The sequence below is a fragment of the Helianthus annuus genome, chromosome 7, assembly GCF_002127325.2.
Source record: "Helianthus annuus cultivar XRQ/B chromosome 7, HanXRQr2.0-SUNRISE, whole genome shotgun sequence".
Taxonomy (NCBI): domain Eukaryota; kingdom Viridiplantae; phylum Streptophyta; class Magnoliopsida; order Asterales; family Asteraceae; genus Helianthus; species Helianthus annuus.
The window spans coordinates 147,255,914-147,280,455 of record NC_035439.2 but is presented as its reverse complement, the minus strand read 5'-3'; the positions used below and the strand labels follow the sequence as shown (position 1 = coordinate 147,280,455).

Here is a 24,542-nt window from a genome sequence, read left to right as displayed (position 1 = left end):
TCTTTTTGATGGGTTTCGATGCGGAAGGACCATCATTGGGTGGTTGAGTTTCGGGAATGGATTCGTTTTGTGAAAGGTCGATGGAGGTTGGTGAAAGGTCGATGGACGATTGTGAAAACGGGGTAGGTATTCGGTGTGTGGGAAGTTAGTAAACACACGATTCCCGATATACGATGCATAACTCGCCATGTCGGGCATAGGAGGGTGTATGAAAAATGGATGAGCTATTGGACGAGTGGGTAGTGGGCTAGGATTATTTTCATGGAATCCATACGGGTTGCTCGGGTCAAAAGGACGGTTGTAAGGAGGCATTTTTTCGTTTTGTAGAAGGAGAATTGAAGATTTATAGAAGATGTGGTTGAATGTGGTAAAAATGGAAGAAAAAAATGGAAGAAAAATTTAATTTTTTTTAATATAGCCGTTGGCCAACGGCTAGCCCAACGGCTCTTTTCTTTTGGCCATCACAGCCCGCCATGTCACCTTGCTCCCCCACCCCACGCCCGGCTTGAAACCCAAGCCCCAAGGGCCACGCCCCCAACCCAAGCCCACCCGGGGTGGTGCCTTGGGCGTTTTCCCCCAACCCACGCTCCAACCCAAGCCCCATACCCCATGGCCTTATCTTTCACATGCCCAAATCTTGGATCTTGCTCAAAATAACTTGTCTGGAAATATTCCAAGATGCTTCAACAACTTTAGTGTCCTTTCAGGAATAGAAACTAGCTTAGAGGTTCAATTTTCATTCTCGTCATTAATTGCTAGTGATTCATTGGTGATGAAGGGACGAGAGGACACCTATAAAGTTTTTTTAGGGCTGGTTATGCTATTGGACCTCTCGTGCAACAATTTTTCTGGTCAAATCCCCAATGAGCTTATGACCCTTCAAGAGTTAAAATCATTAAAATTTATCAAGAAATCAATTGACAGGAAATATTCCCGATAATATAGGACACATGAAAGAGCTTGAATCTTTTGATTTATCACTAAACAAGCTTTCTGGGGAACTTCCCATGAGCTTGTTGTAGGTCCCTCTCGGAGGATGACGAACCTAAACCTTGTTATACAAACCCACTAGCGAGTGCGGAATCCAAGCTAGCAAGCAAACCGAGTTGAGACAAGTATAAACACAAACACACAAAGGTTCACCGATTAACACCACTTGTATTAATACGAATGAAGGTTCCGGTTACAAGCACAATGTTTACAAATCAGTTTTGCAAACTCTCAAGGTGTGTGTGTTTCGGACAGAATGCTCTCAACCTTCTATCTCTCTATGTGTGCATCTATCTATCAACATACACTGCATGGGTATATATACACCCAGCCCAGGTTGTTTTGTCCGAAGGATCTAATAGATGATCGAAGGATCATCTATCGATTACAAAGTCTTCGAAGGATCTGCATTAACCTCGAAGGATGATCTATCGAATCATCCATCGAAGGTTCATCTTTCGAGTTCATCGAAGGATCAACATTATCCTTCAATGAGCATCCTTCGAGCCAGACAAAAGACAACCATATTTCTAAATGTTTGGCCAAGTCAAACTAGGAGGACAGTTGACTTGGTCAAACTTACATGACTAACAAGGACATCGTTTATAACGTGACCGAATACAGACAAAGTACAGACACAAGTGCACCAACAAACTCCCCCTTGGCTGTAGCTTTGTCTCGATCTTCGATGGGTGCAGATTTGTCTCGATCTTGATCATCGTTGATCTTCATGTCTTCAAGACTCTGATGTCCTTTCAAGTCTTCAATGTCGGAGGATCTTCAAGGTCTTCACGTCTTGAAAGCAGAAAGTGTATCAACAAACTACCCGTATCATGTAGGAAGTGTGTTGACAAACTCCCCCTTAACATAAGCTCCCCCTTGAGTTATGCTCGTGAAATACTTGATCTTTATGAATGAGATCCTTGAGGTGTTGATGATGGTCCGCGGCAACTCGATCATCTTCATCTTTTGAGTGCCTTCGCGTCGTGTCTTCATTCCGAAGCTTGTCATCGACCATGTTCTCCTAGCCTTTAGAATCTGCACATGCAAGAAATCTAAACGCGTAATGAGAACAACTGCTTGGAATAGTTAGTATAAACAAGTGACACACGAATGACCATGTCACAATCAAACACCGTCCGACAGTTTGAAAGTTTTATAAATTTCTCAATTTTTGATTTAACTTTCAAAACTCGCAAATTTCGACCGTTTATGAAGATTTAGTCAATTCGGTTTTCGTTCAGGTTTCAGGTAACGAAGACTCGAGCTCCAACATCGTACGATCGAAAATAAAGTAGAAATAAAATCTTTTTGGCTTTTACAAAGTTTATATTAAAAACTGATTTTAGGTGAGTTTTAATATTTCGAAAGACAACAATTTTAAATATCCTTTGAGTGTTATCAAACGACATCACCGCTAATGTCGTGCTGATATGCACCAAACGACGAAACTGTTTAAAAATAAAACAATAAAAGGTTAAGCAGTAAATAAATATATACAGACAATCTTTTTGCGAGTTTCGAGGGTAAGAGAATCATATCAGTGTACGGTCATGCCAAAACACTCTTGTTGTTCAGTTAGTTAACATTAAAATAAGCATCCTATAACAATTATCGGTATTGTTGTCCAATTAAGCTCAACTTATCAGATGTAATCATGGCGAGGGGATACATTAAGGTATGATTTATACTTACCGACCGGTGTTCATCCACATCACGACACATTCCCGTATCAAGGTATGCACGAGAGTTCATCTTACCGGTGAGTATACTGATTATCATCTGTTTGACCGTATAAGATGTGAGATACTCACTTATTTTGATTTGAAAACAAGCCCTATGTGATAGAATCACTTATTGATGAGGAACTTGATTTTCAGATGCATGAGGGCACAGGAGCAAGTCCGTGAACAGGTCAGTACTTCCGTACAGCAGAGAGACGAACTTGACACCCGGATAAATGTGATATATTATCACTTATTTTGTTTGGACATGTGATTGTTTATCACTTATTGAGGTCGAATGCAGTATGTAATATTTACACGTATGTATAGTATCATGGAAGATCTAGACTTGCGTCCCCGTTATTTTTTTTCGGTAAAAGATACAACCATGATACCCAGATGATAAGCAGCATAAAGACCGAATATCTCAGAACCTCGGCAATCTATCAAACGAAATTTCGGTACTAAGACCATATGCCAATGAATGGTTCCCACCTGGTCTTCAGTCGATTTAAGATTTATATCACCCTGCACACTTTAAAATGATTGTGAGCCTACCGATACATCTTATATAGAGCTGCTTATCGTTTTTCATTTAAAGTTTAAAGAGGTTTGGATAGACCACTGATGTACTATCATTTTCTCTTTTGCTCGCCAGGAAACTCATTTTTGTTTTTCTATTGTTTTTGTGTTTTTGAAATTTTTCGATGTTTTTGGATTTTCCGATTTTTGGATTTACTCCCCCTAAAATCAACAAACTAAGACAAAATTAAAAGACACAAAAATATTTACAAAAATGATTTTCCGATGTTGAATTACTCTTGCTTGACCTTAATGCCGTTTACCAATAATAAAAAGTCAAATCTTGATTTGTCAAATGCTTTGGTAAAAAGGTCGGCACGTTGGTCATCGGTGTGGACCTTAACAACATCGATTAGCCTTTTCTCAAAGCAATCACGTATGAAGTGATATTTGATTTCGATGTGTTTGGTCTTTGAGTGCTGCACATGATTTCTAGTGATCTGTAATGCAGCAGAATTATCAACGTAAATAGGTGTAGTTAGGAATTCAAAACCGTAGTCCCGCAATTGTTGTTGAATCCACAGAACTTGGGAGCAACAACTTGAGGCAGCAATGTATTCAGCTTCGCATGTTGATGTAGCGACGCACGTCTGCTTCTTGCACTTCCATGTGACTAGGCGATTTCCTAAAAACTGACATCCAGCCGTTGTGGATTTGCCGTCGATTTTGCATCCGCCATGATCAGAATCACTGAATGCGATCAAGTCAAAGTTATTATCCCTAGGGTACCATAGACCGGTGTCAGGGTAACCCTTCAAATAACCAAAAATCCTTTTTACAGCTGCAAGATGTGAGGCCTTCGGGTTGACTTGATATCTGGCAAGCAGGCACGTTGGGTACATTATGTCTGGCCTTGATGCTGTGAGATACATAAGAGATCCGATCATTGCGCGATAGTATGAGGGGCTAACATCTTCACCCTTCAAGTCTGGAGTAATTCCGTGATTTTGTGGCAGTGGGGTACCAATGGGCGTTGCATCGGACATCTGGAACCGGCTCAAGATGTCACCAACATATTTAGTCTGATGGATGAATATCCCAGACTCAGTTTGTTGCACTTGTAGGCCCAAGAAAAAGGTCATTTCTCCCATAGCACTCATCTCGAATTTATCCTGCATAATGCGCTCGAAATTCCTACACAAAACATCATTAGTAGAACCAAAAATAATGTCATCAACATATACCTGTACCAGAAGAAGATCTCCATCTTGTTCTTTGATGAAGAGAGTACAATCGATAAGACCTCTTCGAAAACCATTCTCCAGCAGATAGGTGGATAAGGTTGCATACCAAGCTCGTGGTGCTTGATGAAGACCATAGAGAGCTTTGTTGAGCAACCAAACCCGATCGGGATGGACAGGATCTTCAAAACCTGGAGGCTGTTCGACATATACCTCTTCTTCAACCACACCATGTAGAAATGCACTTTTGACGTCCATCTGGTAAACCTTGAATCCTTTGAATGAAGCATAAGCCAGAAAGATCCGAATTGCTTCCAGACGTGCAACAGGTGCATAGACTTCGTTGTAGTCGATTCCTTCTATCTGACGAAAACCTTGAACAACTAAACGAGCTTTGTTCCGAATAACCACTCCACGGTCGTCTTTCTTGCATTTGAAAACCCATCGAGTGCCAATTTTCTTGTAATTCTCAGGTCTTTCAACAAGCTTCCAAACACCAAGCTTTTGAAATTGCTGCAATTCTTCCTGCATGGCCTCAACCCAAGCACTGTCTTTCAACGCTTCTTTCCACGATTTTGGTTCTTCTTGTGACACGTAACACGCGAAGGACCAGTCATTTTGTTGACCAGATTCTCTTATAGCTGAATACAAACCAGCATTCCGGTTGTTTCTCAGCTGATTACGCGTCTGCACACCGCGATGGACATCTCCTATAATATTCTGCTGGGGGTGGGTATCATGAATCCTCATTTCAGGATTTTCTGGCACACGTGCATTGATACCCAAATTGGTAAGATTAAGATCAACAATCAATTCCACACCAGGAATGTGGGTAGAGGTGGATGCATTCCCTTCAGCAGTGTCTATATTCTGCATAAGAGGTGTATCACCAGAAGCACCTTGAACAGGAGCAGCTGGAGCCGAAGATCCTTCAGCTGCATCACGATATTCATCATCTTCAGAAGATTCATTGTAATCAGCAGCATCTTCATAAACCTCATTTTGAACCATATTGTTGATAGACGAAGAAGCTTGAGGGTCAACAACAATAGGTCTAACCAAAGGCGAGACAGCAGCGTTGTCACTTTCCAACAACATCCTAGCCGCTGCTGATTCTTCGTCAAAGGTTGGCAGATTGAAGGAGTCAAATAGTCCATCATAATCGAACATCCACGGATCACCCGGAGCCCTAACAGGACTCGTGTACCTTTGAACCCTAACTTCACTCCATAGCTCAATCTTTTTGGTAGCCAGATTCCAAACACGAAAATTCGGAGTAGCATATCCAAGGAAGAAACCCTCGATAGCTCTTGCTCCAAACTTTCCATCCGGTTCAATCATAGTACATGGAGCACCAAACGGTTCTAGGTAAGAAAGATCCGGTTTCCTTTTCTGAAGGAGTTCGAAGCAAGTCTTGCCATGTCTCTTTACTGTAAGAACTCTGTTTAACGTGTAGCATGCAGCCGATACAGCCTCCCCCCAGAATTGAATAGGGAGTTCCGACTCTACTAACATCGTTCTTGCAGTTTCGATAATCGTCCGATTCTTCCTCTCTGCGACACCATTTTGTTGTGGAGTATAACGAGAACTGTACTCATGAAGAATGCCTTTAGAAGTACAAAACTCATCCATAACTTGATTCTTAAATTCGGTTCCATTGTCGCTTCGGATCCTCTTCACTTTCAACGAATAGAGATTCTCCAACATTGTAAGAAGATCCTTGAGGATGCCAGGAGTTTGACTCTTGTGTGCCATGAAGGATACCCAAGAAAATCTAGAATAATCATCAGTAACAACTAGACAATAAGCATCTCCGAATGTTGTCTTGTGCTTCATAGGTCCAAAAAGATCCATATGAAGACGTTCGAGAGGCATGCTGACAGAGTTGATTTTCTTCAGAGGGTGAGACTTCTTTGTTTGTTTCCCTTTTTGGCACGAGACACAGATATCTTGTAAATGAAAACTTCTCACAGGCACACCATTCACAAGATTATTTTTCACCAAATGGTTCATCTTTCTCAAGTGAATGTGTCCCATTCTTCTGTGCCAAGATATAGACTCCTTTTCCGTGGCTTTTGAGACAAAGCAAGTGACTTGTGCAGATGTAGTAATCGCCTGGCTCATGTCGAGAATATAAAGATCATTAACTCTCGGAACCGATAAGAGAATCCATTCTTGTGGAATTTTGAATCCAGGTTTCAGCACATAGCAGCCGGCATCATCAAAATGCACTGAGAATTTTTTATCACAGATTTGCGACACACTGAGAAGATTATGATCAATTTGCTTGACATAATTGATCTTATCGAAGCACACAAAACCATTTGAGATACTTCCCTCTCCAGTGATGAATCCGCCTTTGTCTCCCGCAAAAGCAACATACCCTCCTCTAATGTTTCTCACGTCGTATAGGAGCCGTAAGTCGCCAGTCATGTGCCTGGATGCTCCACTATCAACAATCCAGTGACTATTAATAGTTCCACCTAGAACATCCTGCACATGTCATTTAAAAACATCAGTTGAGAATGGGGACCCAAGCCTTAGTGGTCTTGGGTCGTCCCTGAGCATCACGAAACGTGATATCAATCTCTTGATGGTTTTCAAGAACAACTGCTCCCCCTGAATTGTCACCCGCCTTAGGTAACCAAGTTCGTTTTTGCTTACCAGTTTTTGAAGATTCTGGTTTTACAGGTTGTGACACACTTGGTTCCCTTTGAACTGTTTTAACTTCAGATTTTAAAGCTTTTTCAACAGTTTTCATGTTCTTACGTCGTTGTTTAGTTTCTTGTTCTTTTACAGTTCGTTTGTCATGTTTAGGTGAAACTGACCGACGTTGAGGATGAACTGTTTCAGGTGGAGCTTTCTCAACAAATTTATTCTTTGGAGCATTTGGGCAGTTTTTGATGATGTGCCCAATTTCTCCACATTTAAAACATGTTCTCCTTTCAACAAACTTAGGAGAACTTGATTGACCACAAGATGTCGAACTCGTGGATCATGAGGTACTAGCCTTTTCATCACACCCATTTGTGCGTTGAGTGTAATTGTTATCACTGTTACGTTTTAAGATTGTGACTTGTTTTACAAAATCAGTGTTAGATTTGTTCTCAAAAGTTTCAATCTTATCAGTACCCTTGGATGACACGAACTTGACATCTTTTGCTTTCTTTTGAAATCGAGCTCCTTTTGTTTCAGACTTCATCTGAGAGACTTTATGCTTTTGAGCTCGTTTGACTGGTTGTTTACCATTAGAAGCACTAGGTTGTTGAGTGGTTGAAGATTTGTGATTACCAAACTGTTTTCTAATCTCAGCCTTTGGAATTGGATCACATTGTGTTACCACAATTCCCGGAAGTGTTTTTCCCAAAAATTTGTTTGTGTTGTCTTCAAAGATTTTATCAATCAAAGATTGATTTACATTTTTAATTGGAAAAACGTGATCTGAGTAGATTTTATTATCTCCAACCAATGTATACAACAGATTACTGCTTTTAACAGTAGACACACATGTCTTATCAACTTTCACAACAGATGGGACATCAGGAGTATCAGGATCACAAAGAATGTGATTCTCTCGTGGAATAACTACTCCTTTCATCTTGTTAAGTGATTTATCCTGATCACCTACATCCACTTCTGATTCATCATCCGATGTCTCATAGTCCTCGATAATTGGAGGACTTTGCTTCATGGATGATGAAGTTTCTTGTTGCTTAGAGGATGTGTTCGAAGAATTGTCCGGTTTGAACCCTAGGCCAGTAGCAAATTCCTCAACATCTAGAGGCACACTGGGTTCATACCGAGGCATTTCCTCCTCATCAGGCATCTTGGTATAATTATTCATCAAAGGGGGCGGACATTTCTTGTACCCTATGCCTTTCTGATTTCCCTTCGGTTGTTGAACATCGATGATGTGATCAAGCACAAATTGGGAGTTAGAATAACTTTCCAATTTTTGTTTGATCGCATCATGCTCGCATTGGGCAATGGCTAATTGCTTCTTAGTTTCTTCCACAATGTTAATATATTCATTTATACTTACTTGCTTGTGGTAAACTACTTTGTTAACCTCGGACACATTTTTCTTTAATGTTTCTATTACAGATTTAAATTCTTTTTCATTCCGACTTAAAGCCATGTTCGCCTCTTTGCATTTCGACAGTTCAATAACCAAATTCTGATTATGACTATGAAGCTTTTCTGATTCAAGCTTCATATCAGCACATGATTTACAAACACTAGGAGCAGGAGGTTCAGAATTTACCTGACTAGAAGAGGCTGAACCGTTTGCCATAAAGGCAGTTTGAAAAGAAAAGCTCCATCTTCAGAAAATAACTTCTCCATTTCCTTTGATGCAGTAGCCGCCTTCCTAATCAGAATTGATTTCTGACATTTAAGCTCATCAGCTTCATTCAGTAGATCTTGAATATCATCACCTCCTTCCTCCTTCACATCAGACTCTGAGTGATTATCCCCAGAAACAGAGCCTTCTTCATCAGAACTTCCAGAATAACCAGAACTGTCATCACTTCCAGAGGACTCTTCTTTATGAACATGCTCGATGATCTTTGCATAACAAGTTGTTCCACTTCTCTGATCATCTTCACCAAACTGCACTGACCAGTCACATCCCTCATCAGCTTGAACAGCCAAAGCCCGATTGGGATTTGAAGTTCCAGGCTGGCCCTGATTGTTATTAACTGCCACCATCCTCCTTTCACGGTTTTCTTGTTAGGCATTCACATTTGTAGTACTCGTCTGGTTTCTGAAAGGGTTGTGATTGCCTTGTTTTGTTGGTCGAGTGCACTCACGTTTGAAGTGCCCTTTATTACCACAATTAAAGCATGTAACAGCGTTGATATCAAACCCATACTTCGTATCTTTCTTTCCTTCCAACGAAGTTCTACCAGTACAAGCCATGAAGTCTTTGGCCCTTCTAACTGCACTTGCAAAAGCCCACTTAATATCCATCAACTCCATTTCTTCCTTGTCGATCTGTTGATAATCTTCATTGGTCATGTTGATGTTTCCAAGCTGACCTGCTACCAAACCACAGTAAGCACTGACCATTGTATTGATAATTTCCATATGCTCCTTAGCAACTTCAATGCTGAGGTGTGAAAGATTTGAATTATCGACTCGGATTGTGTTAGGGTTTTGAGGTTGAGGATTGTTTGTATAGTGAGCCTGCTGTTGTTGTTGTGGAGGTTGGACTTGTGGCTGTGTTGGGATGGGAATGTAAGACCTTGGATCAAAAGCCGGAGCAGCAGTTGATTGAGGAAACGGAAGAGAACTTGTGTTGGACACAAATGCAGTTTGCAGTTTAGGTTGCTGTTGCTGAGCTGCAGCGGATCTTGCCAAAGCATCGAAGCCCGGAAGGTACATTTCTGTATTCTGAGGAGCGGGAGCTCGCTTTGCTTTCCTGATTTCTTCATCATTTTTATGTTCCAGCAGCTTCTGAATGAACTCGTAGATGTTAACCGTGTCTAGAGTTCCAGTGTGCTTCAACAACTCAATAAAAGAGCTCCATTTTGGAGGTAAAGCGTCAGCAAACCTATTCACCATGTCTTGTTGAGTAGAGACAACCCCATAAGCACACATTTCACTAATCAAATGATAGAACCGTGTTGTCATATCATTTAGAGTTTCGGTTTCCAAAAATTGAAACGATTCAAACTCTTTCTTCAACAAATCATGACGAGACTTTCGAGTAGCTGCATTGCCTTCTCCTCTAGCAACTAAGGCATCCCACAATGTTTTCGTGGTCTTGCAGTAGGAGAACTGATGATAGATATCTTTGTTGAATGCTTGTGTAAGTGTAGCAAAGGCCTTTTTCTCCAATTCAGAAGCCTTCTTGTCATTTTCCAGCATGTTGGCATAACCTTCTGAAGTGGACGCCGCAACCTCAAGATTAGCATTGAATGCATTGATGAAACACGTCCAAAGATCGGTGCTTTGCCCTTGAACATACGTGTGAAAGCGGTTTTTCCATGATGGAAAGTCGTTCATATGGTTCAATTTTGGTGGACGATTGTTGCTGCCCGTTTCGCTTTCACTAATCAAAAGGTTTTGAATGCTTTGACTCTGATTGGATACCAAAGCCCATTGACTTGGACTGATTGATGGCGGTGGAAACATACTTTTTGCCCAAGCTGCAGCAGAGGTTAGCTCTTGACTAGATTGTGAGTCAATGCTCCAGTCCCAAGGACTTGTACAACTCATTTTGATCAAATACTAATAGAAAACCTACACAAACACAAACTGTTAAATGCAAACAGACACGAATTGAAAGATACTGACTTGTTCGAAAGATCAAGACTTGTTCGAAGGATCAACAGTGTTCGAAAGATCACTGTTGAGTTTCGAACAAAGACTTCGAAAGATTCACAAATAGAAAGATCCTTATCTTTCGAGCAGTTATCTCGAAAGATTCACGGTTTGAAAGATCCTTATCTTTCGAGCAATTATTTCGAAAGATTCACAATTTGAAAGATCCTTATCTTTCGAATAACTATCTTTCGAAAAGATTCCCTGGATCGAAGGATAGATCTCTGACTTCGAAGGATGGGTCGAAAGATGATTATCTATCGAGCCTTCCTTGATCGAAAGATGGTCTTTTGACTTCGAAGGATATCCTTCGATCACACTGACACAACTGACAAAAAAGGTGACAGGTTGGTGAGAAAGGTGATTGGTTGGTGTACCAACTTTTGGCAGAAGGGATGTTCTGCACACGACTTTTCACCAACTTTTTGACTTTCAAATAAAATATGCCCAAAATGGCAAACCTTATCCAGAAGGTCCGGTCACCGGAACACACCGGAGATAAGGCCGGAAAACACCAAGTTACTTAAAAACAGGTTTTTAAGTTACCCAACCCAACCTTGAACACTCCCGAAAGGTTTAGAACGCGTTTTTCAGTTTAAAAATGCAAGAAAACCACCAAAAACGGGTGCTAAACCAAGTGTCCAAACACACCAAGAACTTGAACAAACCCGGTTTTAAACAAGGTAAAGAGCCACGGCTCTGATACCACGTGTAGGTCCCTCTCGGAGGATGACGAACCTAAACCTTGTTATACAAACCCACTAGCGAGTGCGGAATCCAAGCTAGCAAGCAAACCGAGTTGAGACAAGTATAAACACAAACACACAAAGGTTCACCGATTAACACCACTTGTATTAATACGAATGAAGGTTCCGGTTACAAGCACAATGTTTACAAATCAGTTTTGCAAACTCTCAAGGTGTGTGTGTGTTTCGGACAGAATGCTCTCAACCTTCTATCTCTCTATGTGTGCATCTATCTATCAACATACACTGCATGGGTATATATACACCCAGCCCAGGTTGTTTTGTCCGAAGGATCTGATAGATGATCGAAGGATCATCTATCGATTACAAAGTCTTCGAAGGATCTGCATTAACCTCGAAGGATGATCTATCGAATCATCCATCGAAGGTTCATCTTTCGAGTTCATCGAAGGATCAACATTATCCTTCGATGAGCATCCTTCGAGCCAGACAAAAGACAACCATATTTCTAAATGTTTGGCCAAGTCAAACTAGGAGGACAGTTGACTTGGTCAAACTTACATGACTAACAAGGACATCGTTTATAACGTGACCGAATACAGACAAAGTACAGACACAAGTGCACCAACACTTGTCAAAGTTGAACTTCATTAATATCTTCAATGTGTCTTACAACAAATTTAAAGGAAGAGTTCCAACAAGTACTCAAATTCAAAGCTTAGACGAGTCAAATGTTAAGTTGTTGATTTCCACTTCATAATTGTGAAAAGAAGTGTGTAATTAGGCGTTAAGCTCCTACTCGTCAATGGTAAAATTGGTCATCAGTAGCAAGACAAGGATCGACCATAACATCCTGTGTCAAAATATCAATATATTATCTACAAACTGGTTCTGTTTGATAGAACTGAAAGAAAAAATGTGACACTCTTACCTTGAGTATCGGGCATATGAAGTATTTTGGAGGGTGGGTCGGGTCGGGTCATGGATGTGGATCTTTGAGCTGCATCAGCGAGTCATTCCAATACGTGAAGAACCCTGTTTTTCATCTCACAACAGGTCAAATTAAGAAGGTTCAGCTAAAAGATAACGAGTCAAACAACTTGAAACTTTAAAGTCACCAAATTCTAGAGATGCATACAACCACCTAAATATGTAATGCAATAGGGTAATATTACGTACCTTTAAAAAAATGCATATTCTTCAGCAGCATGTACAAGTAGGAATTGTTGGCCCGAAATGGATCTTGATCTCTAGAACGAGCGTGATTAACAAACTTGAATAACAATAACTTGAATGTAATAACCGAATGTATGTACAATCGAATTGAGAGTATGTAAATACAAATGAAACTATTCTATCCTATTTATAGTTTTCTACGGGTATGAGTGAAGGGTTGTGTCTCTTCGTGAAAAGACACGTCTCTTGAATGTGTGGTTGTGATTAACCTTGAAGAGTCACGTTAATCCTTGTCCGTTCAATCCAACCGGTGCCTTTTCTTTTTGTTTGCCTTGTGCCGATCAGAATTGGTGTGAGGGAAGGGACACACCTTTTCGGTAATGATGGTAGTTACAATCTTTGTCTTTGTCAACTTTGGTCCTCGTAGTTCATAACCGCTATGTAATATATATTCTAACTAAGTGTGATGTTAAGAGATTAACTAGGTCTTCATTCACCCCCTAATCTCGAACATCCATAAGTTGCTTTAAATCTTGAATTCTGAGCAGTTCCCTCATTGTAGCAAACTTGATCCTTGCTAGTGCCTTTGTTAGTATATCTGCCCGTTGTAGTTCTCCACTTATGTGTTCCACAGTGATATCTTCGTTTTCCACACATTCTCTTATGAAGTGATAGCGTGTGTCAATGTGCTTGCTTCTTCCATGAAAGACTGGATTTCTCATGAGTGCTATTGCTGAAACATTATCTACCCTGAGTGTTATCTTTTCTTCCTTCCAGCCTGTGATTTCACTTAACAACCTCTTAAGCCATAGTGCTTGACATGCTGCTGCAGTGGCTGCCATGAATTCTGATTCACATGATGATAGTGCCACTGTTTGTTGCTTCTGTGTACACCAGGTTATAGGTGATTCTCCAAAGTAGAATACCAGATCAGTTGTTCCTTTTCCTTTGTCTGTATTAACTCCAAAACTACTATCACTATAACTTGTGATTTTACATCCTCCTTGCTTTTTGTAGATGATTCCATGCTCTTTAGTTCCTTTGATGTAACGTAGTATTTGCTTTACTGCTTTCAAGTGTTGTTCCTTTGGTTCTTGCATGAATCTACTAAGCAGACTCACTGGGTAACATAGATCTGGCCTTGTATGCAATAAGTACCTGAGAGAACCTATCAGGCTTCTGTAGTGTGTTGCATCTACTAGATCTCCTTCTTCAGTCTTTGTTAATTGAGTTCCTGGAGTCATGGGAGTCTTTGTGTCATTTCAGGATAACATATCTGCGTCTTTGAGTATCTTGTTGATATATCCTGTCTGCTTGATGCCTATCTCACCCCATGTTTGAATTACTTCTATTCCCAGATAATATGCTAGTAATCCTAGATCGCTCATATCAAATTTGTTCTTCATCTGAGATTTGAAGATGTCTATCTCCTTCTTTGATGTTCCAGTGACTATCAAGTCATCAACATAGACTCCAACTATTAGCGTAGAAGCTTCACTTGTTCTTGTATAGACTGCGTTCTCTAAAGTGCACTTCTTGAAGTTAAGTGACTTTAGGGTTTGATCTAACTTCGTATTCCAAGCTCTTGGTGCTTGTCTCAATCCATACAGTGCTTTTAATAGTCTGTAAACCTTTCCTTCATTTCCTGGCTTTATAAATCCTTCTGGTTGTGATACATAGACTTCCTCCTTGAGGTCTCCGTGTAAGAATGCAGATTTCACATCTAAATGATGTACCTCCCAACCTTGATATGCTGCTAAAGCCAACATTAGTCGTACTATTTCCATACGTGCTACTGGTGCAAAGACTTCGTCAAAGTCTATTCCGTGTTGCTGAACATATCCTTTTGCAACTAGCCTTGCCTTGTGTCTGAAAATGTTTCCGTTTGCATCTTTCTTAGTCTTGAATACCCACTTTAAACCTATTGCCTTGTGATCCCTTGGCAACTCCGTTAAACTCCAAGTATTATTCTTGTTTATTGAGTCTAACTCAGCCTTCATTGCTTCAATCCATTTTCTGTCACTAGATGCTTCCTTGTAATTCCTTGGTTGTTCTTCAGCAAGTAATAATTCATGTGGATGTACTTGAATTTCCTCTGTCTCTTCGTATAACCCTTCGAGACTTCTCAGTTTTACTGGAGTGTCACTAATACTTTATGTTGTACTTTCAGAGGTGGATGGACCTCCACTTGATAAACTGCTTGAACTTCCTGCTGAGTTCTGATTATACGAATGTGCTAGCGGGGTTTCATAGGAGTCTTGTTCTTCTGTCTGATCTACTCCTGAATCTTCATGATGTGGCCCGCTACTACCAGGACTACTTGGTTCATTTTCTTCTAATTCTGGTGGGTTGTCATCTTCTTGAATGACAAAGTTTGTCCATTCGGGATTCCCTGAATCTACCGTCTCCATATAACTATTCCAGTTCCATGGTTGACCTTCCATGAACTTTACATCTTTACTGACACATATCTTGTTCTTTGCTGGATCATATAATCTGTATGCCTTTGATCCTTCTTCTATTCCAAGGTAAACCATAGGTGCACTTCTATCATCTAACTTCTTTTGTTGAAGTGGTAGTACCTTAGCATAAGCCGTGCAGCCAAAAACTTTCAAGTGTTCTAGATTTGGCTTCCTTCCTTTCAATGCTTCATAAGGTGTCTTGTTCACCAGGGGCTTTGTTGGAACTCTGTTTAGTACATATACCGTGTGTCGTATTGCTTCAACCCAAAAGTTATGTGGCATGTTCATTGCCTTTAGCATACTACGAGTAGTGGATAACATCGTCCTGTTTCGCCTTTCTACTACTCCATTTTGCTGTGGGGAATATGGTGCTGTGAGCTGTCTTGCTATGCCGTTGGTTTTGCAATACTTGTTGGATTCAGCCGATGTGAATTCACCTCCTCTATCCGTCCTTAGCATTTTTAACTTGGTCTGCGCTTCCTTTTCCACCTTTTCTTTGAACTCCTTAAATGTTTCGAATGCTTGATCCTTGGAAGTTAGTAAGTATGCCCACATGTAGCGAGTACAATCGTCTACAAGTAAGAATATATACTTCTTCCCAGCATGTGTTGGTGGAGTTATAGGACCACACAAATCTCCATAGACTAAGTCCAGAGGTTTTAAAGATCTGAACTTTTCCTAATTTGGAAATGGTGCCCTACTATGCTTTCCTAATAAGCATGCGTCACAGACTTGACTAGCATGACTTATTTGGGGAACTCCATGTACCAAGTTCTAACGAGTCATTTCCTTAATAGCATCAAAGTGTAAATGGCCTAACCTTGCGTGCCATAACCATGCTATGTCTTCGGTCTTTGATAGTAGGCAGATTGGTTTTCCAGTCTTCAGTTTGACTTTGTACAGTCTGTTCTTCAATCTCTTGACTCGCATTAGTAGCTTTCTATTTCGATCTCGGATAGTAAGTAGATCTCCGTCCATAACCACTTTGCAACCGATTTCTGTAAGTTGTCCGAGGCTCAATATGTTGCTTTTCAGACTTGGAATGCAGTATACTTGTGAAACAATCTTTTGTTCTTGGTTCAGACATTCCAGTAGTATTGAACCTTTGCCTTTAATTTCTACGTGCGACCCGTCACCGAACCGTACTTGCCCTGTCACCGTTTCATCTAACTCCTTGAAGTGACTTCGCACTCCTGTCATGTGGTTGCTGGCCCCGTTGTCTAAGTACCATAGATTTTCATCTTTTGAGGCGTAACTTATTGGTTTTATACGTTCCTCATTTAGCAGAGCCCTTTCTTGAACAACATTTTCTTCTTGTATTGCCATTAGTAATACGGGTGCTTCGTCTTCCTCGACGAGGTTTGAATGTTCTTGTACTTCGTCTTTCTCAGAACAGTACTTCTTGAAGTGTCCAAACTTCTGACACTTAAAGCATTGGATCTTACTTAGGTCGGTTCTTGCAAACTTTCTCCAATTTCTAGAACTTCCATTTCTAGGTCTAGATGTAGATCCTTCGTTTCTGGGACTTTGCCTATTTCCGTTGTTTCGCCAATTTCCACGCGTTTGGTTAAATCTACCACGACCGCGATTTCTAGATTGCCTTCCTCTGGTGGTATCATTATGTGTGAACATAAGCCTATCTTGGCTTTCTCCTTGATTTCCTTTCTTTAACCTGAGTCGTTCTTCATATGTCTTTAACCTTCCGACTGCTTCTTCTAGCGTCATAGTTTCTAGATCGGAGTATTGTTCCATGGAGGCAACGATTTGAGTAAACTTATCCGGTACGCCATTTAGAAGTTTGCGAACTAGAGTCGGTTGACTCAATGTCGTTCCTACTTTAGTTGCCCGGGTAACGATACTATTAATCTTTGCGGTAAACGAATCAATAGTGTCGTCATCCTTCATTTGCAACAATTCAAATTCTGATAATAGCGTGTGCATACGCGCCTTTTGTACCCGATCAACACCAACGTGTCTAACCTTTAGATTATCCCAAATTTCTTTTGCAGTTTTACAACTTGCAACTTGCAATACAACGTCTTCTGGTATTGCTTGAAACAGATATGCAATTGCAGACTTATCTTTCTTGGTGTCTACCGTTGCATTTTCTGCCGGTTCAATCGTTTCCCACAAACCATTCGCTTCAAGAATCGTCTTGATACGAATAGCCCAAACCGTATAGTTTGTTGGTTTCAGAATCGGACACTGAAACTGGGAAAGGTAATTTCCTTCTTTCTGTATTATTATTGGATTTTGTCCGGTTGTTCCTGACATATCTTCCTGCCGAACAATCTTCACTTCTACTAAACTTTTACTTTCTTGGTTTCAATAGATCTCACAAACCCGCGATTACCTGAATCGTGTAACAATCAAAACAACCAAATAATCTAATTCGCACTAAACCCCCGGAATCAAACACACCCTAGATTCCTAACCAACCCTTCGGTTCAAACTGATTTACCCTAGAACCGAAAATCTTAAAAAAAATTCTGAAATGAACTTTGCGAATTGAAAAAAACAAAATTGAAACCTGATCGCGAATTCCCTGCGATGCCTTGCGATTCCCACGCCTAGAGCCTGATGCTCTGATACCAATTTGTTGGCCCGAAATGGATCTTGATCTCTAGAACGAGCGTGATTAACAAACTTGAATAACAATAACTTGAATATAATAACCGAATGTATGTACAATCGAATTGAGAGTATGTAAATACAAATGAAACTATTCTATCCTATTTATAGTTTTCTACGGGTACGAGTGAAGGGTTGTGTCTCTTCGTGAAAAGACACGTCTCTTGAATGTGTGGTTGTGATTAACCTTGAAGAGTCACGTTAATCCTTGTCCGTTCAATCCAACCGGTGCCTCTTCTTTTTGTTTGCCTTGTGCCGATCGGAATTGGTGTGAGGGAAGGGACACACCTTTTCGGTAATGATGGTAGTTACCATCTTTGTCTTTGACAACTTTGGTCCTCGTAGTTCATAACCGCTATGTAATATATATTCTAACTAAGTGTGATGTTAAGAGATTAACCGGGTTTTCAGGAATATGTTTAATATAATCCAACAAAAACAGAGAAGAAACATGTGGTGAGATTAAAAAAACCTCAAGCTCATAAACCCTAACGGCTATTACCATTGTTCAGATTATAAAAGATTAAAAGTTTTGCGAACATGCGAAGTAGGTGGATGGAAAGAGAATCACAAATCCACAGTTACCTGAAAGGTGTCTTTTCCCACAGAATCGAACACAACATCAACTCTTTCATCATCTCAGCAACATGGGTAATAAAATCCTCTTCTTTGTAGATAATAACATGATGACATCCATCTTCATTAGCTTGCAAAGCCTTCTATTTGGTTGATACAGTTCCAATGACAGTGGCACCAAGCATATTTGCCCGAACTTTTCGCTCAGTAGTGGAGAATATGTAGTTTTCGTATAGAAATTTTTGGGTATATACGTTCTCGACCCCCGGTTTTATAGAAACTTTTTGGTATATACGTTTTCGACCCCCGGGTCGGAAATCTCAAGCTTCGCCACTGCTGACACATACTAAAATGACATAAACCGAACCCGTGTTGGCCCGATACCTGACCCGGTCAACCTGCCAAGTTTCCAAATACACTAAACACCATCCCCTACAGGGATCAATGGCCAACACCTTGTGTTCTTGTTCTACCTGTATTAACATTTGCTGCTTTCAGGTAAAATTAAATACAGACCCACATTGATTACACTGCGATTCGGCTGGATAAAGTGCTCTTCTAATGTATGAAGATGGTTTACATTAGCTGACCCATGTAAATGTTCTTAGATTAGTTGTAATACGAAATAGATAAAACAACTGATAGTATATTTGTAGAACAGAGAAACCAATTCTCCCTCTAAGCATATGTTAGACACAACAATTAAAGCAGGACTAACATGTCAAACAAAAAAAACTTAGTTAAAACATAACGAGTCGTCAAACGGGTTGAAAGCCGCCCAAAGTCTATTTTTAACGCATACAACCTCCTTAAATCACTGTTATTTAAAGCTTTAGGTCACTGCATACAATTGTTTCCATAACATACTTAACAAATGCATCGAAAAAAATAACAAAGCACTTTCTCACAGTAAAGGCAACCTGACTCCCGAAATGATGATAAACAACATCCCCAATTTTCAAATCACACACCCCTGTCCCAACGGCTGTCACCACACCTGCTGCCTCTGTCCCTGCAAATCGTACTTTATGTATCAACATCACATATCGTTTCGAGAATGTTCAAGTTCTTATAGGTCGTTTTTAAAGAGTAAAGTGATAATCGTATCACATGTTCATAAACATCCCAAACCACCAAACTGCCGAAACCGAAGATAGTCAACCAGTTTGAAGTATGTACGGTCCGGTTCACGATATAGTTCTAACGAATTGCTAGTTTACGGTTCGGTTTATCGTTTGAAAGTTGAAACCGGTTGTCTAAGCTGAACATACAATTTTGCATTTATTATTTATATTTTTTATTTTAGAAATATAAAGTTATCTACCTATATCATACTCATCAACAATCTTATCATTTGTTTAAAGAATTTAATACAAAATTCTGCTCTTTTTTTATCTACCTAAACTGTATGTATTCAGAGACACCAGTTTTAAGACATGGTTATATTTCATCTAAATTTATAGTCAGAAACAAGAAATTTGTTAAAATTTAGGGAATCAAGCGACAGATCTATCAATATACTATAAAATATCACAAAAATTGTAATCATAACACCACAAAAAAAGAGAGAAATACACAAAATGAAAATCACAAACAAATACAGATCTACTACAAACACTCAAATTGGAAGTAGTAAACGTACCTTTAGGCAAGACAAGAGTTCGTCTCCTCTGAACCGGTGGTTTGGGGATGAATTTCGGATGTAAAATTGAATAATATTGTAAGATAGGATTCGATACAGATCTGATACTAAAATACTGAATGATGAAAGAATGTGAGAAATTAGTCGACGGAGATCTGTAAACGGCGTCGGAGAAGAGCTAGGGTTTGAGTTGAAGATGAAAAAGAAAGGAAAAGAAAAGTAAATAAAGTTCCTGAAGAAGAGGGATTCGAACCGGAGCATGTTTGAAGAGAAAAACATTGTGGTTATTTTTTCTTTGGGTAAATTACACTTTTCGTCCTTTATGTTTGTAGCGTGTTACAATGCATAGCCTTTAACTTCAATAATTACAGTCATAGTCCTTTATTTGGAAAACACATTACACCTTTCGTCCTTTAGCACTAACCAAGTTAAAATTTTCAGTTATATCTATCCACTTAAGGATATTCTGGTCATTTCATGTTTTTATTTAAAATATTCACTAAAAAATAGAACCAAAAAGTTCACACATACATATAACATCTTCTTCCCCAATTCAATCATCTCCCTCAATTCCCAAACCCTAAAACACCATAAACATGTCTCTTCTTCCTCAGCCATCTCTCCAGAACGGTAAAACAACTCTCCGGTGACCGATTATCCGCACCGACACTAAACTCCTCACACACAGTAGTAACGTAGTAACTGTAACCACACTTTCAATCTCCTCAAACACAGATCCATTATCCTCAACAACCTTACAATTCACATCAATTCGACACCATCTTCAGATTTTAAGCTAGCTAAACCTAAATCCCCAATCTTCGCATTGAAATCACAATCCAACAGTATATTACTAGGCTTAATATTACCATGAATAATAACCGGATCACAATAATGATGAAGATATTTAATACCTTTAGCAATATCAATTGCTATTAAACGTCATCGTTTCCACACTTTTTCACAAGCAAGCAATCCTGTAAGCTTCCGTTCACCATAAGCTCGTACACCAGCACCATACGGCGTTGTTTCCGATCGGTCTTTCATTCCGATTACTGTGACGATGTACTCCGATTCGATTTTTCCGGCGAATAAGATCTCGTTTTGGAACTCACGTTCGCCTTGGAGAGAACCGGCGTCCATGACCTTAACGGCGACGTTTTGGTGGTTAGTTAGGGTTCCGCAGTAGACTGAATTAGGAGAAAGGAGGAGAGAGATTACTAAGGAAGAAGAGATAGGTTTATGGTGTTTTAGGGTTTGGGAATTTAGGGAGATGATTGAATTGGGGAAGATGTGATATGTATGTGTGGACTTTTTAGATTTATTTTTTAGTGAATATTTTAAATAAAAACATGAAATGACCAGAATATCCTTAAGTGGATAGACATAACTGAAAATTTTAACTTGGTTAGTGTTAAAGGACGAAGGGTGTAACGCGTTTTTCAAATAAAAGACTGTGACTGTAATTATTGAAGTTAAAGACTATCCATTACAAATCGCTACAAACATATTGGACAAAAAGTGTAATTTAACCATTCTTTTGTGATAGTGTATTTTTTAAGTCAACCCTTCAAGTCAAAAAGTTTCTTGTGTGATAGTCTGCGTTCTCAAGTCAACGCTTTCAGTCAAAAGTTTTTTTGTGAGAGTCTATTTTGGCCAGTCAAAAGTTTCTTTTATGATGATAGCCTATTTGGCAAATATGTGGTAATTCATATTTTGAATATTTCTAAGTTATTTCTCTAACACAATATAATTGCAACTTTTATAGACTACAGGCTGTGTGGTGTCGGTTGGGGCGGCAGAATGCATTTAACGCTGTCTAGATCACATCCGGCTAGCGTTGGCCATGGCGTTGCCCTGCTGGCGTGGGGATTGAGTCTGGCATTCCTTGCTATTAAACCAAACATTTCTTACTCATTTTTACCATCTATAAATTCAAAAACCACTATCAAACTCCAAGAAAATATATAAAATGGATTCTTCAAGTTCGAGCGATTCGTATGATAAATTTATTTTGTCATCCTCATCCGACGACAGGGCGAAATTATTATTATCAGCAGTGTCGATGGTATAACATGTTTTGACACTTCCTAGGTTCGACTCCAATGAAGGATGAAGATGACTGATTTTTTTTGGTGATGTAATGTATTTTTTTAATGTAGCTATTTAACATAAATAAAATGTGATTTAAAAAAAATTAGGTGTTATATGGCACCCCAACGCCACCTAGCCACGCCCCTTCTACACCCTACTTTTTTGGGTGTGGCCTGGTGGAGCCCACACCTGATATGTGTTGAGCAATACCCCCAACTCAAGCCCCTTCACACCCCATAATCTCACATCATTTGGTTGCATGATTACTTTTAAAGGACGAATGGCTTATATAATTAAAAAAAGAGTGCACTCGGTCAAATTATGGATTTGGTTCCTACACTTTAAATCTCTATCTATAATCTATATCTATAATACATTATTAAGAAAATTGGGTTTTCTACCCTTTTCGTAATTTTGCCATAGGTACAAATCTTGAAGCATCATATAAAAATGAAACAAGCCATTTTAGAGGGGGGAAACTTGGACATTGTCTAAAGTTTTAAGACACTTTAAGGGCAATTTAGACATTCGATCCTTTGAATCCATGTCCACTTATGTCTCATAATTAAATTAATAATGACACTAATTATTCTATTAATTGAAACTCTTTCAACTCTCATAATTTCAATTAAATATGAAGAAAGATAATAATTTCAATTAAATAACCATTCCACCACTAATTTGCAAAACAATTCGTCAAATAACCGATGAAATTTATGTCACTTATCTATACTACCTTATTAAAGAAATTGGGTTTTATACCCTTATGGTAATTGTACATTGTTTATACATTTTGAAGTAGAGCTAAGCTATTTTAGAAGGGGTAAATTTATGTAGTGTCAAAAAATATAAGACACTTTATGGGCATTTTGGCACCTTTGTAACCTATAATTAAGATGACATGTGAATAGTTTAAATTAATTGTTTTTGTAAATAAATTTGTGCATTTAAATTGATAAATATAAATTAATAATTGTTGTTAAATACAATTAAATTGATGTAATAAGTATCTATTATCTATATTAAAACAAAACACTTTGGTGCCACTTGGCATTATTTTAATCCTCTAATTGCCACCTGGCAACTTAATAATCCTCACAATTGTGATTTGAGCGGCAATATACTCCTCACGCGCCTCTTCCTTCCACAGTACGATTCACAAACCCTAATTTATCAATCAGCTCCTTTGATTAATTTATCAAGAACCCTAAATCTAAGTCGATCTTCAGAAACAAACCCTAGCTTCCTGTAGCTTTTGCGCCTTCAACCTCAAAAACCCTAGATCGCAATTACATGCAACTAATCATCAGGTTTGTTTTTCTCTTATGCTCATCTTTTTAATGATTGAAATCTCGAGTCGTGTCTGAAATCTCCAATTGTGTTTGATGTTCTTGAATCATGATTGATGGTCTCGATTATATATGTTATATTTTTAGTGTTTTTCTGTTTAATTATTCTTAAATAACTGATCATGTTTGAGATTTTTTATTATATTCAGTTGACTGTGTCTATGATCTACACGATCATGATGAATTTTGGTAACGATTAGGGCTCAAAAGTTCCACATTTGAAGGTAAACATCACGCAACTCCAACCTTTTTTTTGGATTTCTGATTCTAAAGAAGCAAACCAGTCAATTAAATTTATTGTTGCCTTTGATTGCATCCATTGGTTAATTGGGGTTTGGACACTTTCAGTTAATTAAATTTTTTTGGTTGTCACACTTTTTCACATTTGATTTATAAGATGCGATTTGTTTTTCCCCAATCAGTTATGAATATCGAACATTTGTTTAATTCAATTTAATTCAGTTTTGATCAAGAACCAAAGTCATTGCTTCAGTTTATTGTCTCTGATAATATCATTTTCATGTATGTTTTAAACAATCAACTGGGGAAAAGGTATGTGATCTTACCTAAATTTGGTAAGTTCACAACCAAGTTTTTACTTTATAATTATTATTTTCATTTTGTAGATGCTTATGTGCAGTTTTAATGGACTAAAAATGATGAGAATGGTCATATCTAATCCATTTCCATGAACTGAGCGTAACACCATAAAGGATAGAGTTGTATTAACTGAGTGTTGTTCGTTTTGAAGTATATACATTATTCATCCATATATATATGAACTGCTCTAGATGGCTTACTTGGTGTTTCAAATGATTTACCATATAGATGGTCAATGTATCAATAATAAAAAATTCAGTTTAAGTATCAAAAGTAGTCTTAAGATCATATCATGGATGGTGAGAATGTAAATTATTGTGAGTATGCTCAGTGTCTAAATCATTTAGATTTTCTGTTTTGATTGAAAAAATGTGCAATCATTTTACTGTTGTGCATTGATGTATAAATAATGCATATCTAATATGCAGGTATATGTGCACTCTAGGAAAGGAAACTTAAAGAACTGAATCCAGTCATGAGAAATATTACTGAGGTGTCATG

General features: G+C 38.8%; 1 long non-coding RNA gene across 2 annotated transcripts; it reads right to left on the bottom strand.

Moving 5' to 3' along the window:
• Positions 1-12,236: 12,236 nt before the first annotated feature.
• Positions 12,237-21,299, bottom strand: LOC110869177. Of its 2 annotated transcripts, none has more exons than XR_004863011.1 (5): positions 20,913-21,299; positions 19,999-20,817; positions 18,366-19,368; positions 12,443-12,546; positions 12,237-12,364 (listed from the first exon to the last, which is right to left on the bottom strand). It is a non-coding gene; the product is annotated as an uncharacterized LOC110869177 (long non-coding RNA). The 2 variants fall into 2 exon arrangements; XR_002552981.2 differs by having other exon boundaries at positions 19,277-19,368.
• Positions 21,300-24,542: the final 3,243 nt, after the last annotated feature.